Source organism: Somniosus microcephalus, unplaced genomic scaffold (assembly GCF_052327205.1).
Source record: "Somniosus microcephalus isolate GS21.2 unplaced genomic scaffold, FLI_Smic_1.0 unresolved_chr8, whole genome shotgun sequence".
NCBI classification, from domain to species: Eukaryota; Metazoa; Chordata; class Chondrichthyes; order Squaliformes; family Somniosidae; genus Somniosus; species Somniosus microcephalus.
Window position 1 is genome coordinate 26,546,388 of NW_028225186.1, and position 17,976 is coordinate 26,564,363.

The window sequence follows — 17,976 nt, forward strand, 5'->3', positions numbered from 1 at the left end:
TTCCTCCAACACTCTCCTGACCAGCCTCTCATCTTCCAACATCCTTAAGCTTGAGCTCATCCAAATCTCTGCTGCCCGTATCCCAACTCACACCAACCCCGTTCACGCAAATCCACCTGAGCTCACTGATTTACATGAGCTCCCGCTCTGTCAATGCCTAAATTTTAATATTGTCATTCTTGTTTTCAAATCTCAGCCTGGCCTCGCCCCTCCCTATCGCTGTAATTTCTTCCAGGCCTACATTCCTTTAATGTCTCTGCCTCCAATTATGGCCTCTTAGGAATCCTGGATATCAATCGCTCCAACATTGGCGGCCGTGCCTTCCACGGCCAAAGCAATATAGGCAGGGCGTGGTGAAGGTGCAATAGGATTGGGCACGCTGAACGTTCAATGGAAGTGGGCGGAGTGAAGTTGCAATGTTGACTGGATGTGGTATAGGTGCAATATGATCTGGGCAAGGTGAATGTTCCATGGAAGTGGGCAGGGTCGAGGTGCAATAGGAAACAGGCTCCGTGATGGTGAAACGTGGTCTGGGAAGCGTGCTGCTGTAATGGGGACTGGGCCGTGTGATGGAGCAATAGGGAATGGGCAGGGGGAAGGTGCAATAGGGCCTCGGCAGGGTGAATGTTCAATGGAAGTCACGGAGTGTAGCTGCAATGGGGAGCAGGCTAGATGAAGGTGCAATGGAAACTGGGTGATATGAATGTGCAATAGGGTCTGGGCAGGGTGAATATTCAATGGAAGTGGGTGGGGTGGAGGTGCAATAGGTAAGGGGGCTAGGTGAAGGTGCAATGTGGATCGGTCTGGATGGAGTTGCAATAGGAACTGGGCAGGCTGAAGTTTCAATGGAAGTGGGTGGGGTGAAGGTGAAATGTGGAACGAGCTGGGTGAATTTGCAAAGGGGACTGGGTGGGGTGAAAGTCAAACAGGGATCGGGCGTGGTGAAGGTGCAATAGGGACTGGGCAGGCTGAATATTCAATGGAAGTTCGCAGGGTAAATGTGCAATGGGGACCAGGCTGGGTGGAAGTGAAATGGGGAACGAGCTGGGTGAAGGCGCAAAGGGAACTGGGCGGGGTGAAGGTGCAATAGGGATCGGGCAAGGTGAAGGTGCAATGTGGAATGGGCAGGCTGAAGGTTCAACGGAAGTGGGCGGGGTGAAGGTGCAATGTGGTACAGGCTGGGTGAAGATGCAATGGGAAATGGGCTGGGTGAATGTGCTATGGAGACTGAGCAGAGTGACGGTGAAATTGGGACTGCGGGGTGACGGTCAATCACCAATACAAAGTGACCCCGGCTAAATAAAGAGAAAAAGGAAAATTTGAACAAAAGAATAAGGCCTACACTGAGTGCAGTACCAAGACAATAAAGGAGAGGAAGGCAAATGCCAAAAGATGTTGGGAATGAAGTCAATATACCATTAGGAAATCAAAGACGAATTACGAAATTACATTATCAACATTTATAAAAAGAAATATTTCAGTATTTGATAAACACAGGAATAGGAAAATAGGGACATGGCCACGAAGGAGTGAGCAAGATAACCTCTAATATAAAAGCAGTGAAATGAAATAAATATTGAACAGTTTTTTTCCTCGGCTTTTACCGGTGTCACAAACATGGTGTGCGTGAAATTAGCCATGGAATTCAAAGTGGATACCAAGGCTTCTAAGATAGACGGGAGCGAGATCATTGATTGGAAGTGCATGTAACAAGGGCAATACGGTTATCATGGGGGAATTTAATCTACATATAAACTGGGCAAATCAAATACCACTAATGCTGTGGAGGACGAATTCTTAGAATGCATGTGAGATGCTTTCCTGGATCAGTATGCGGAGGAACCAACCAGGGAACAGGCTATTCTGGATTTGGTACTGTGTAATGAGAAAGGGCTAATGATTAATCTTGTGGTAAAGGGTCCTTTAAGGATAAGTGACTATAATATGATTGAATTTTATATGAAGTTTGAGAGTGATGTAGTCCAATCTGAAACTGAGGTCTTCAATCTAAACAGAGGAAACTACAAGGCTATGAGGGGCAAGTTGGTCATGGTAGATTGGGAGACTACACTAATAGGTATGAAGTTGGACATACAATGGCTAACATTCAAGGAAATAATGCATAATTTGAAACAAACATGTAATCCTCTAGGGAATAAAACCCCACAAGGTAAAGAGATCCAACCATGGCTAATAAAAGGAATTAAAGCTAGTATTAAGTCATAGATGGAAGCTTGTAAAGTTGCCTGATAAAGCGGCCAGCCTGCGGATTGGGAATTTTTAGAAGCCAACAAGGGGGGACCAAGAATTTGATAAAGAAAATGAAAATGGAATATGAGCTCAAACTAGCGAAAAATGTAAAAATGGATTGTAAAAATTTCTCTAAGTATGTGAAAAGGAAAAGACTGGCGTAGGTAAGTGTAAAACCGTTACAGTCAGAGACGGGAGAATTTATAATGGGGATGAGGAAATGGAGAAGAAATTAAATAAATACTTTGTTTCTGTCTTCACGAAGGAAGACACAAAAAAGCTCCCAGAAGTACGAGAAAAGCAAGGGTGTGGCGAGAATGAGGATCTTAAAGAAATTATTATTAGTAAAAAAAAACTAGCAAAATCAATGGGACTAAAAGCCACTAAATCTCAAGGACCAGATGACCTACCTCCTAGGGTTTTGAAAGAGGTGGCCATTGGGAAAGTGGACGCATTGGTTGTCATCTTCCAAAATTCGATAGATTCAGGAACGGTTCATGCAGATTGGAGGATAGCAAATGTATCCCCTCTATTTATGAAAGGAAGGAGAGCGCTGGTGGGGAACTACAGACCTGTTAGCCTCGCATTGGTCGTTGGAAAAATGCTGGCATATGTTATAAAGGATGCAATAACTCGGGACTAAGAAGCTAATAGTAAGATTGGGCAGAGTCATCTTGGATTTATGAGAGGGAAATCCTGTTTACCAAACCTATTGGAGTTCTTTGAGGTTGTAATTAGTGCAGTAGAGAAAGGAATACAGGTAGATAAGTTGTATTTGGATTTTCAGAAGGCCTTCGATATGGTCCCACTCAACCAGATAGTGACCAAAGTTAGGGAACATGGAATTGCGGGTAGTATACTAGCAGGGATTGAGAATTGCTTAACAGACAGAAAACAACGAGTAGCGATAAACGTGTCTTTTTCAGCATGGCTGGCTGTGACTAATGGGGTACTGCAAGGATCGGTGCTTGGGCCCCAGCTTTTCACAATCTGTATCAATGATTTGAATGAGGGGACTAAATGTAACATTTCCAAATTTGCTGATGTCACAATGCTAGTTGGCAGTGTCTGTTGCGAAGAAGCTTCAAGGTGATCTCGACAGGCTCAGTGAGTGGGCGAGAACATTGCAGATGGATTATAATGTGGATAAATGTGAATTTATCCGCTTTTATAGAAAAATCAGACAGGTTGAGTATTTCCTAAATCTTGAAAGATTGGGGAATGCAGGTGCTCAAAGGGACCTGGGTGTCCTTTTACACGAGTCACTGAAAGTGAATATGCAGGTGCAGCAGGTCTTTAGGAAGGCATATGGTATGCTGGCCTTCATTCTAAGAGGATTTGAGTACAGGAGTAAATAAGGCATACACCAATTATGTAGGGCCTTAGTGAAACAACAGCTGGAGTATTGTGTACAATGTTGGTCTCCTTACCTAAGGAAGGATATACTTGCCATAGAGGGAGTCCAACGAACGTTCACGAGATTGATTCCAGGGATACCAGGACTGTCGTATGAGAAGAGATTAAGCAAACTAGGCCTGTATTCTACTGAATTTAGAGTAATGAGAGGGGAAATCATTGAAACATACAAAATTATTGCAGGGGTTTATAGGGTGAATGCTGGGAGAAAGTTTCCCTTGGTTGGCGGTCTAGAACCAAGGACAAAGCCTCAGGTTAAAGGGTAGGCCATTCAGGATTGAGATGTGAAGACATTGCTTCACACACAGGATGGAGAATATTTGGAATTCTCTACCCCAGAGGGCTGTGGCGGCTCAGTCATTGGGTATATTCAAAATAGAAGTCGATAGATTTCTGACTAATGAGGGCATCAAATGAAATGGCCCTAAGGCTGGTGAATGTAATTGGGGCTGAAGATCAGCCATGATCTCATTGAATGGTGGAGCAGGCTCGAGGGCTGAATGGCCTAATCCAGCTCCTATTTTTTATGATCTTATGATAAAGTAAACATATGTATAGAGGATAAAACCCCGTGTCTGGAATGACTTTTTCCACTCATAGTCAAAGCTAAGGAAGAGACAGCAGAGGCACTATATATAAATGTAAGTATAAATTCTTAGAACGTTCATCCAGTGTGCTTAACATCGGTGAGAGGACAGGTATCGGAATCAGCACACAAACATAAAAAATAAATTCCTCTTGAAACGGAAAACATAATAAAGACTAGTCAGCACGGAATTCAAAAGGGAAGGTCCTACTTGACCAACATTATTGCACTATTTGAAAAAATAGCAGAGATAGTAGATAAGGATAAGTTAGTGAATGTAATATACATAGACGTTTAAAAGAGCTTCCACCGCCATAATATAATCGTGACTATGAGCTGAGCCCGTAGACTCAGTGGAAAGGTAGCCGAATGGATAGTAAACTGGCTGCTCAATAGAAAACAGGCGTAGAGGTTTAAGGTAGTTGCTCAGACTGGGGGAATGTGGGAAGTATGTTCCACAGGGGCCGCTGTTGTTTACAATTTATAGTACAGGGTTGGACTTGGGAATCAGAAGTATAATATCAAAATTTGCGAATGGCACCAGATATGGGGTATAGTTAACACAGAGGAAGTCTGTGACAAAATTCAAGAAGATATTAGCAAAGTGGGATCATGGAGAGTAACTGGTAAACTGAATATTAGTTAAATATAAGTGTAAGGGGGTCTATTTTGGTCGGTGGAATAAGGAGGCCACCTGAGCCTTGGAAAATAAGAATTCAAATGGGGAGAGAAGAATTGGAATTTCGGGCTACAAATTAACAAGAATTTCAAGCAAGCCAGAAGCCGTGCAGACAAAGCAATGGAATTCATTTCAAGAGGAATAGAATGCAATAACAGAGGAGATATGATAAACGTATATAGATCCTTGGGGAGATCAAACTTAGACTGTTGTGAACAGTTATGCTCTGCTTTGTACAATTAGTATAGAGAAGCAATGTATGAAGTGCAAAAAATGTTAGAATCTGGAACTCGTTACCATTCAATAATATCATGACTGATCTGATCTTGGCCTCAAATCCACTTTCTTGCCCGCTCCCCATAACCCTTGATTCCACTATAGTCCACAGCTGTCTGCGGTAGAGTATTTCAGAGATTCACGACCCGCTGAGAGAAGAATTTCCTCCTCATCTCCATTTTAAATGGGTGGCCCCTTATTCTGAAATTATGCCCCCGAGATCTAGATTCCCACACGGGGGGAAACATTCTCTCCGCATCTACTCTATCAAGCCCCCGCAGAATATTATATATTTCAATAAGTTCACTTCTCAATATTATAAACGCCAATGAGTATAGACTCAACCTGCTCAAACTTTCTTCATAAGACAGCCCCCTAGGGAAATGTGAATGATTGAATTGCTCCACAGAGAACCAGCACGCACTCGATGGGCCGGCTGGTCTCCTTCTGTGTGGTTAACTCTATGGCACAGAGTGTTTGTGGCGCTTTGCATAGATGCATGTAAGTGGCAGCTAGATAACTACAGGTGGAAAATATGAATAAATGGATATGTTAGTGGAGTTAGATGAAGAAATGTGGGAGTTGGCTCGTGTGGAACATAAACACCGACATAGATCTGTTGGTCAGGATTGCCTGGTTCCGTGCTGCAAAATTGTATATTATTCTTTTCTGTGTAATGGGGAACCTGTGGGGTGAAGGTACAATGGAAACTGGGCAGGGGGAAGGTGCATGAGGTATGGGCAGGTGAAATTGCAATGGGGACCTGGCGTGGTGATGCTGCAATGGGTTCTGCCCCTGGGGAAGGAGAATTGGGGACTGGAAGGTGTAAAGCTGCAATGGGGACTTGGCGGGAAGAAGGTACAATTCGAACACGTGATTCCTCGAGTTTAAAACCGAGCTTGCTCTATGGTAGAGATGTGAGAAAGAAGTGGTGACTTCTTGAATGTGTTGAATCATTGTGATATATTTAGATGTGGTCCCAATAAGAGACAGGATGCAGCAAGAGGGCATGAATAGCGACCACTGAAGGGAAGCCAGGAGCAGATATTGGGCAGAAAGTGCATGCACCTGATACGAGGATAGGCGTGTTTTCATTGATAGAAGCTGAGAAACCTTCGACATTCACCTGTGGCCAGGAACTGAATATGCTGTTGGTTGTAAACGCCCCACTGCTGTCGGTCTGATGTCAATTATGTTGCTGCTGTTGACCAGAGAGTCTTAATTTAGCAAAGTTATAAAAACGGCGGATAACACACCCGATAATTTGAAGCAGAATTCCCTCCCTCCCACCAGGCCACGCCACCAGACCGAATGAAGAATTGAGTTTCATATAAAGTGGGATTAAATTTGTAAAGTGAGAACTAATATAATGACAACGAAAAGCAGATACATTGACAGAACGTTCATTGCTTCTGGAATTTCGAGAAATGAATTCTAATGGAATGTATATATATTTATCCCATAAATTATAGCATAATTATCTATTGAATTATCCAGCGCACTAAACATTGAAGGAATCAGATAATTGTCACTCTCAAACATCGACTCAATTAGCTACCAAATTAAATATTGAAATTTACAAATAATTATCGAAATGATTGTCAACGGAATTATCAAAATAATTATTTATTGAGTTAGCCACCGAATTAAGAACTGAATTATGAAAAGAATTGCCAACTCACTTATCCAGTCAATTATCTACCGAAATAAACACTGAAATATCGAAATAATTATCCTCTCAATTACCATCGGTGTAAACACCGAAAACTCCAAAGAATTATCCTGTCAATTATCCATCGAATTAAACACTGAAATCTCCAAAGAATTATACTCGCAATTATCTATAAAATTAAGCACTGAAATATACAAGGATTTATCCACTCAATTATCAATTTAATTAAACACTTGAAATATCCAAAGAATTATCCACACAATTATCCATCGGTCACACACTGAAATATCCAAAGAATTATCCTCTCAATTTTCAATGGAATTAAAGACTGAAATATCGATTGAATTATCTACTCAATTATCAATCGAAATAAACATTGACATATTCAAAGAATTATCCTCTCAATTATCAATCGAATTAAACACTGAAATATCCAAAGAATTATGCACACAATTATCCATTGGTTAAACACTGAAATATCCAAAGAATTATCCACACAATTATCCATCGATTAAACACTGATATATCCAAACAATTATCCTCTCAATTATCAATCGAATTAAACAGTGAAACATCCAATGAATTGTCCTCTCAATTACCCATCGAATTAAACACTGAATTATTCAAAGTATTATCCTCTCAATTATCCATCGAATTAAACACTTAAATATCCAAAGATTTATCATCTCAATTTTCCATCGAATTAAACACTGAAATATCCAAAGAATTATCATCTCAATTATCCATCGAATTAAACACTGAAATATCCAAAGAATTATCCTCTCAATTATCAATTGAATTAAACACTGAAATATCCATGAATTATCCACACAATTATCCATTGGTTAAACACTGAAATATCCAAAGAAATATCCACTCAATTATCCATCGAATTAAATACTGAAATATCCAAAGAATTATCCACACAATTATCCATCGAATTAAACCCTGAAATATCCAAGGAATTATCCTCTCAATTATCAATTGAATTAAACACTGAAATATCCAATGAATTATCCTCTCAATTATCCATCGATTTAAACACTGAAATATCCAAAGAAATATCCACTCAATTATCCATCGAATTAAATATTGAAATATTCAAGAATTATCCTCTCAATTATATACAGAATTAAACACTGAAATATCAAAATAATTATCCTCCCAATTGTCCATCGCATTAAACATTGAAATATACAACGAATTATCCTCTCAAATATCTATAGAATTCAACACTGAAATATCCAATATATTATCCACACAATATCAAGCAAACGACACATTACATTATACAAAGAAGTACACACTCGATTATCCACTGAATTATCAACCGAATTAAATGCTGCAATATCCAATGAATTATGCTCTGAATTACCTACTGTTCTTTCCAAATGCAACCTATTTTTGAGTTCCTATTGATTTGCAGAATGGTAAATATATCAGATCAGCAGACATACGTTTCAGTTTCCTGGAGTTCACTCTTGTAATGAGTCTAATTTGTTTAACCCTATTGCTGTTAAAGAATGTATTTGCATTTCTACTTCCACATCTGTTCAGCAGCAATGTGCGTTTCACAATATAAACAGAGACGAGCACTTTGAAATGGCATCCGACAAAGTCACAAAGCGCCCATGAAGTTCTGAAGCACTGTCCCGTTTGTTGTAGCCAAAGCAGCAACCGAGCAAGATCCAATGAACACATTTTTCGGTGGCGCTGGTTTAAAGTAGGCACGCTGGCCACAAAAAGGGGAGAACTTGGAGAGCAGTCCCTCCTGCAAAGGGTCCTGGTTTAAAAGTGGAATCAGCAATCCCACTTTCTAAAGTGGCAATTTATGTTTCACAGTGAAGGACGGGTAGTTGAGAAGATGTAGCCTCGAACCATACACTTCCCAAGGTAATTCAGTTATAGTTTAATGAACGTTTCAAAGTAAAACTCCATATCAGGAAATATAGGACAAAATGGGACTGTACTGAATACTGAGATCCACGGATTTGCTCAGGTAAATATATGAAGGAATATTGCTTCAATAGATAAATAAACACAGTCACTGAAATGCCTTTAACATTTACAACTTGGTGCATTATAAAACATTCCTGAAATGTTCGCTGTATAACTTTAAAAAGAAAAATCACTATACTGTAACACCTCTGAGCATCAATAAATACATTATTTATTAGGTGAAAGTTACTTTGGTAGAAGGCGAGCATTGTGGCATGATTCAGTTCTTTTTAGATATTAACGAGTTGCAGATTTATGTCAGGCGACCCTATTTCTCAATGATTTAGTGTCTTTTGATCCGGAGTCCAGATTGCATGCCAGTCTTTTTAGAAGAATCACGGTATCATCACTGGAGACTACAGTGTGAAGGAAGACGCCACATTAATTAAGCAGGTAACATTCGGGTTAATCTGACACCACACCTCACATAATTGTGCTACAGAGGGAATAGGAAAAGCGGCACTTTGCCAGACACGCAGCACGAGAAGCTTTGTAGTTAAGATACTTTTTTATAGGATTCATGTCTTGATTCATCACTCACCAGGAACACCAACAGCTGCGAGAATAGGGAAGTAATAGGGTGTTATCTGATGAAGTATCAGGTCTTACCTTTAGTGAGAGAATCGATGATCCCTGTAGTGAAGGACCCACCAGGCCCGGTAGAAACTGAGAAGTGATGCATTGAAAGCAGCCTTTATTTATACAGCAGGGACATCTCCAGGGTACAGTTCTGTCCTGGGGCAACTGATATTAGTTACAGTCATTTGAACAAACAGGTTGCGTCAGCCGCTTCACTCCCAGGTTAATACTGTTATGGGAATAAACATTTCAAAGTGACACGTCAAACACTGGAATAATATCTTCGAACAAATGGATATCAAACAGGCCTAATGATAGAATTCTACGGATAAATGTTACAGGCTTTATACCAGGGTGGGAAAGTAGTGAGTGGGTTTGCTATCGATCGGTGCTGAGATAGGTTTTGTTGCAAATTTACCTCAATCATAAAACCTATGGACCTCAATGTTAATTTGTCAGTCTTGCAAATATTTTCAAATGAGGGAGGATTCTGTAGGCGGAGTTCACAGCTCAGAAACAGCACAACGCTTTGGGCAAAAACTTCTAAAGGGGCAATAATGGTCGGTGTGATTTTATGCTGAAACTTGTAAAATATTACACATGATAAATTGAATGGGATGTCCACCTACTACTTGAATAGTGTTCATAGAGCTGAGGATAACACTGAAATAGCCTTCGGACTTTAATTTGAATTGACACTTAACAAGGACAAAAAGAGTAAAACAGCAATCAAAACAGCAATAACATATTCACCTACAGATCCAACTCAATAGAGCAAAAGTCAGCGAAAGTCATTCGGTTACTGTGTGCAGCTCTGCTCAGTCCGAAGCTTAAGAAACCTCTCCACCTTTGGTCACCGAGACACAAGGGAGACATTCAGTTACTTGAGGCAGTGCAGAAAACGGCCTCATGGGTGATGCCCAATGTGAAAGCCCCAGTTAATATAAAGGAGGCTAAGGGGCGACGAGGCTATTTGGAAGATAATTGATGTTATGGAAAAGATAAATTAAAAATAAATATTCATCGAAGTTGGGAGAGTTGGACAAGTGAACCGTAATCCAAACTGGCAACAGGCCGATTTCGGAACGCAATCAGAAAGTGAAAGTCATTGATTTATAACAGCAAGAAGAACGCCATTCGGCCCATTGAGTCCATGACAGCTCTCTGTAGAGCAATCCAATCTGCCCCATTCCCCCACTCTATCCCCATAGCCCTGCAGGTTTATTTCCCTCCCTCAATTGCCTATCCAGTCTCACCTTGAATACATTGATTGTCTCCGCTTGCCCCACTTCCGTCGGCAGAAAGTTCCAGGACCTCACCACTCGCTGCATAATAAAGTTTTTCCTCACATCCACCCTCTTTCTTTTGCCCAAAACCTTAATTCTGTGTCCGATAGTCCTGGTAACATCAACGAGTGGGAACAGCCTTTCCCTGTGTCGCCTATTCAAATTCTTCAATGCCTTGTAAACATCTATCAAATCATTCCACAATCTCCTTTGCTCTAAATAAAACAGATTCAGCTTCTCCAACCAGACCTTGCAGCTAAGATCCCCCATTCCTGGAACTATTCTTGTAAATCTCGTCTGCACCATCTCAAGGGTCGTCACATACTTCCTAAAGTGCATTTCTAAAATCAGTGAGCTGGCAAACAAGGGGAGAGCTCAAAGTGTCGGACAGAGTGTTAAAAACTCAGATATGTTCATAAACACAATGAGCTGAAAGAGCAGGAGAGCACGCAAATTGTTGGACATGGCGTGAATTAAACAGAAGGTTATAGAACAACAGTGAGCTGACAGACCAGAGGAGAGCTAAGAGTGTTGGACACAGAGTGAATTAAACTGAAGTGTTTATAAACACAGTGAGCTTATAAACCAGGGGAGAGCTCACAGTGTCGGACACGGAGTGAATTACAATGAAATGTTTCTGATGTCAAAGAGCTGACACAACAGGGGAGAGCGCATAGTGTTGGACCCAAAGTGAATTACAATGTGCTGCTAATAAAAACACTGATCTGAAACAATAGGGGAGATCTCACAGTGTTGGACTCGGAGTGACTTACACTGACGTCTGTATACACACAGGGAGCTGACACACCAGGGGAGAGCTCACAGTTTTGGAAACGGAGTGAATTACACTGAAGTGTTTATACACACAGTGAGCTGACACACCATGGCAGAGATCACAATGTTGGACACGGAGTGAATTAAACTGAAGTGTTTATAAATACAGTGAACTGACACACCAGGGGAGAGCTCACAGTGTCGGAAGCGGAGTGAATTACACTGAAGTGTTTATAAACACAGTGAGCTGACACAACAGGGGAAAGCTCACAGTGTTGGGCACGGAGTGAATTACACTGACATTTTTATAAACACAGTGAGCTGACACACCAGGGGAGACCTCACAGTGTCGGAAACGGAGTGAATTACACCGAAGTGTTTATAAACAAAGTGAGCTCACACACCAGGGGAGAGCTGACAGTGTTGGGCATGGTGTGAATTACACTGAAGTGTTTATAAACACAGTGAGCTGACACACCAAAGGAGAGCTCACAGTGTTGGACACGGAGTGAATTACACTGAAGTGTTTATAAACACAGTGAGCTGACACACCAGGGGAGAGCTCAAGTTTTGGACACGGAGTGAATCTCACTGAAGTGTTTATAAACACAGTGAGCTGACACTCCAGGGGGGAGCTCACAGTGTTGGACACGGTGTGAATTACACTGAAGTGTTTATAAACACAGTGAGCTGACACACCAGGGGAGAACTCATAGTGCTGGAAATGGAGTGATTTACACTGAAGTTTTTAGAAACACAGTGAGCTGACACACCAGGGGAGATCTCACTTTGTCGGACACTGACTGAATTAAACTGAACTGTTTATAAACACAGTGAGCTGACAAACCAGGGGAGAGCTGACAATGTTGGGCACGGTGTGAATTACACTGAAGTGTTTATAAACACAGTGAGCAGACACACCAAGGGAGAGCTCACAGTGTTGGACACGGAGTGAATTACACTGAAGTGTTTATAAACCCAGTGAGCTGACACACCAGTGGAGAGCTCACAGTGTCGGACACGGAGTGAATTACACTGAAGTGTTTATAAACACAATGAACTGACACACGAGGGGAGAGTACACAGTGTTGGACACGGAGTGAATTACGCTGAAATGTTTATAAACACAGTGAGCTGACACACCAGGGGAGAGCTCACAGTGTCAGACACGGAGTGAATTACACTGTAGTGTTTAAAAACACAGAGAGCTGACACACCAGGGGAGAGCTCACAGTTTTGGACATGGAGTGAATTACACTGTAGTGCTTAAAAACACAGTGAGCTGACACACCAGGGGAGAGCTCACAGTTTTGGACATGGAGTGAATTACACCGAAGTGTTTATAAACACAGTGAGCTGACACACCAGCGGAGAGCTCACAGTGTTGGACACGGAGTGAATGACACTAAAGGGTTTATAAATACAGTGAGCTGACACACCAGGGGAGAGCTCACAGTATTGGACATTGAATGAATTACACTGAAGTGTTTATAAACACAGTGAGCAAACACTCCAGGGGGTAGCTCACAGTGTTGGACACGGTGTGAATTACACTGAAGTGTTTATAAACACAGTGAGCTGCCACACCAGGGGAGATCTCACATTGTTGGACACGGAGTGAATTACACTGAAGTGTTTATAAACACAGTGAGCTGACACACCAGGGGAGAGATCACAGTGTCGTACACGGAGTGAATTACACTGAAGTGTTTATAAACACAGTGAGCTGACACACCAGGGGAGACCTCACAGCGTCGGAAACGGGGTGAATTACACCGAAGTGTTTATAAACACAGTGAGGTTACACAGCAGGGGAGAGCGGACAGTGTTGGGCATGGTGTGAATTACACTGAAGTGTTTATAAACACAGTGAGCTGACACACCAAGGGAGAGCTCACAGTGTTGGACACGGATTGAATTACACTGAAGTGTTTATAAACAGAGTGAGCTGACATACCAGGGGAGAGCTCAAAGTGTTGGATACGGAGTGAATTACACTGAAGTGTTTATAAACACAGTGAGCTGACATACCAGGTGAGAGCTCACAATGTTCGACAAGGAGTGAATTTCACTGAAGTGTTTATAAACACAGTGAGCTGACACACCCGGGGAGAGCTGACCGTGTTGGACACGGAGTGAATTAAACTGAAGTGTTTAAAAACACAGGGACATGACACATCAGGGGAGAGCTGACCATGTTGGACACGGAGTGATTTACACTGAAGTGTTTATAAACACAATGTGCTGACACACCAGGGGAGAGCTCACAGTGTCGGAAACGGAGTGAATTACACGGAAGTGTTTATAAACACAGTGAGCTGACACACCAGGTGAAAGCTCACAGTGTTGGGCACGGAGTGAATTACACAGACATTTTTATAAACACAGTGAGCTGACACACCAGGGGAGACCTCACAGTGTCGAAAACGGAGTGAATTACACCGAAGTGTTTATAAACACAGTGAGCTTACACACCAGGGGAGAGCTGACAGTGTTGGGCATGGTGTGAATTACACTGAAGTGTTTATAAACACAGTGAGCTGACACACCAAGGGAGAGCTCACATTGTTGGACACGGAGTGAATTACACTGAAGTGTTTATAAACACAGTGAGCTGACACACCAGGGGAGAGCTCAAAGTGTTGGACACGGAGTGAAATACACTGAAGTGTTTATAAACACAGTGAGCTGACACTCCGGGGGGAGCTCACAGTGTTGGACATGATGTGAATTACACTGAATGTTTATAAACACAGTGAGCTGCCACACCAGGGGAGATCTCACAGTGTTGGACACGAAGTGAATTACACTGATGTGTTTATAAACACAGTGAGCAGACACACCAAGGGAGAGCTCACAGTGTTGGACACGGAGTGAATTACACTGAAGTGTTTATAAACACATTGAGGTGGCACACCAGGTTAGAGCTCACAGTGTCAGACACGGAGTGAATTACACTGTAGTGTTTAAAAACACAGTGAGCTGACACACCAGGGGAGAGCTCACAGTTTTGGACATGGAGTGAATTACACCGAAGTGTTTACAAACACAGTGAGCTGACACACCAGGGGAGAGCTGACAGTGTTGGACATGGAGTGAATTACACTGAAGTGTTTATACACACAGTGAGCTGACACACCAAGGGAGAACTAACAGTGTTGGACACGGAGTGAATTACACTGAAGTGTTTATAAACACAGTGAGCTGACACACCAGGGGAGAGCTCAATTGTTGGACACGGAGTGAATTACACTGAAGTGTTTATAAACACAGTGAGCTGACACTCCAGGGGGGAGCTCACAGTGTTGGACACGGTGTTAATTACACTGAAGTGTTTATAAACACAGTGAGCTCACACACCAGGGGAAAGCTGATAGTGTTGGAAATGGAGTGATTTACACTGAAGTGTTTAAAACACAGTGAGCTGACACACCAGGGGAGATCTCACTTTGTCAGACACGGACTGAATTAAACTGAACTGTTTATAAACACAGTGAGCTGACACACCAGGGGAGAGCTGACAATGTTGGGCACGGTGTGAATTACACTGAAGTGTTTATAAACACAGTGAGCAGACACACCAAGGGAGAGCTCACAGTGTTGGACACGGAGTGAATTACACTGAAGTGTTTATAAACCCAGTGAGCTGACACACCAGTGGAGAGCTCACAGTGTCGGACACGGAGTGAATTACACTGAAGTGTTTATAAACACAGTGAGCTGACACTTCAGGGGGGAGCTCACAGTGTTGGGCACGGTGTGAATTACACTGAAGTGTTTATAAACACTGTGAGCAGACACACCAAGGGAGAGCTCAGAGTGTTGGACACGGAGTGAATTACACTGAAGTGTTTATAAACCCAGTTGGCTGACACACCAATGGAGAGCTCACAGTGTCGGACACGGAGTGAATTACACTGAAGTGTTTATAAACACAATGAACTGACACACGAGGGGAGAGTACACAGTGTTGGACACGGAGTGAATTACGCTGAAATGTTTATAAACACAGTGAGCTGACACACCAGGGGAGAGCTCACAGTGTCAGACACGGAGTGAATTACACTGTAGTTTTTAAAAACACAGAGAGCTGACACACCAGGGGAGAGCACACAGTTTTGGACATGGAGTGAATTACACTGTAGTGCTTAAAAACACAGTGAGCTGACACACCAGGGGAGAGCTCACAGTTTTGAACATGGAGTGAATTACACCGAAGTGTTTATAAACACAGTGAGCTGACACACCAGGGGAGAGCTCACAGTATTGGACACTGAGTGAATTACACTGAAGTGTTTATAAACACAGTGAGCAAACACTCCAGGGGGTAGCTCACAGTGTTGGACACGGTGTGAATTACACTGAAGTGTTTGTAAACACAGTGAGCTGCCACACCAGGGGAGATCTCACATTTTTGGACACGGAGTGAATTACACTGAAGTGTTTATAAACACAGTGAGCTGACACACCAGGGGAGAGCTCATAGTGTTGGAAATGGAGTGATTTACACTGAAGTGTTTATAAACACAGTGAGCTGACACACCAGGGGAGAGCTCACAGTGTCGTACACGGAGTGAATTACACTGAAGTGTTTATAAACACAGTGAGCTGACACACCCGGGGAGAGCTGACCGTGTTGGACAGGGAGTGAATTACACTGAAGTGTATAAAAACACAGGGACATGACACATCAGGGGAGAGCTGACCATGTTGGACACGGAGTGAATTACACTGAAATTTTTATAAACACAGTGAGCGGACACACCAGGGGAGACCTCACAGCGTCGGAAACGGTGTGAATTATACCGAAGTGTTTATAAACACAGCGAGGTTACACACCAGGGGAGAGCTGACAATGTTGGGCATGGTGTGAATTGCACTGAAGTGTTTATAAACACAGTGAGCTGACACACCAAGGGAGAGCTCACAGTACGATAGCAAAATACTGCAGATGTTGGAAATCCGAAATAACAACAGAAAATGCTGGAAAAACTCAGCAGGTCAGGCAACATCCGTGGAGAGAAATTTGAGTTGACGTTTCGGGTTTGACCCTTCTTCAAAACTGGAGAGAAAAGGAACTAGATCGAAGGCAGGGCTGCGATCGGACAAAAAAAAAAAAAAAAAAAAAAAAAGACTCACAGTGTTGGACACGGAGTGAATTACACTGAAGTGTTTATAAACACAGTGAGCTGACACTTCAGGCGGGAGCTCACAGTGTTGGACACGGAGTGAATTACACCGAAGTGTTTATAAACACAGTGAGCTGACACTCCAGGGGGGAGCTCACAGTGTTGGACACGGTGTGAATTACACTGAAGTGTTTAAAACACAGTAAGCTGACACACCAGGGGAGAGCTCACAGTGTCAGACACGGAGTGAATTACACTGTAGTGTTTAAAACACAGTGAGCTGACACACCAGGGGAGAGCTCACAGTTTTGGACATGGAGTGAATTACACCGAAGTGTTTATAAACACAGTGAGCTGGCACTCCAGGGGGGAGCTCACAGTGTTGGACACGGTGTGAATTACACTGAAGTGTTTATAAACACAGTGAGCTGACACACCAGGGGAAAGCACATAGTGTTGGAAATGGAGTGATTTCCACTGAAGTGTTTAGAAACACAGTGAGCTGACACACCAGGGGAGATCTCACTTTGTCGGACACGGACTGAATTCCACTGAAGTGTTTATAAACACAGTGAGCAGACACACCAAGGGAGAGCTCACAGTGTTGGACACGGAGTGAATTACACTGAAGTGTTTATAAACCCAGTGAGCTGACACACCAGGGGAGAGCTCACAGTGTCGGACACGGAGTGAATTACACTGAAGTGTTTATAAACACAGTGAGCTGACACTTCAGGGGGGAGCTCACAGTGTTGGACACGGAGTGAATTACACTGAAGATTTTATAAACACAGTGAGCTGACACACCAGGGGAGAGCTCACAGTGTTGGACACGGAGTGAATTACACTGAAATGTTTATAAACACAGTGAGCTGACACACCAGGGGAGAGCTCACAGTGTTGGACACGGAGTGAATTACACTGAAATGTTTATAAACACAGAGAGCTGACACACGAGGGGAGAGCGCACAGTGTTGGACACGGAGTGAATTACACTGAAGTGTTTATAAACACAGAGAGCTGACACACCAGGGGAGAGCTCACAGTGTTGGACACGGAGTGAATTACACTGAAATGTTTATAAACACAGAGAGCTGACACACGAGGGGAGAGCGCACAGTGTTGGACACGGAGTGAATTACACTGAAGTGTTTATAAACACAGAGAGCTGACACACCAGGGGAGAGCTCACAGTGTTGGACACGGAGTGAATTACACTGAAGTGTTTAAAAACACAATGAACTGACACACGAGGGGAGAGCTCACAGTGTTGGACACGGAGTGAATTACGTTGAAGTGTTTATAAACACAGTGAGCTGACAAACCAGGGG

At 42.6% G+C, this 17,976-nt stretch overlaps 1 pseudogene; it reads left to right on the forward strand.

The window, feature by feature from the left end:
* Positions 1 to 17,976, forward strand: part of LOC147085689 (uncharacterized) — an 89,516-nt pseudogene that overhangs the window by 47,016 nt on the left and 24,524 nt on the right.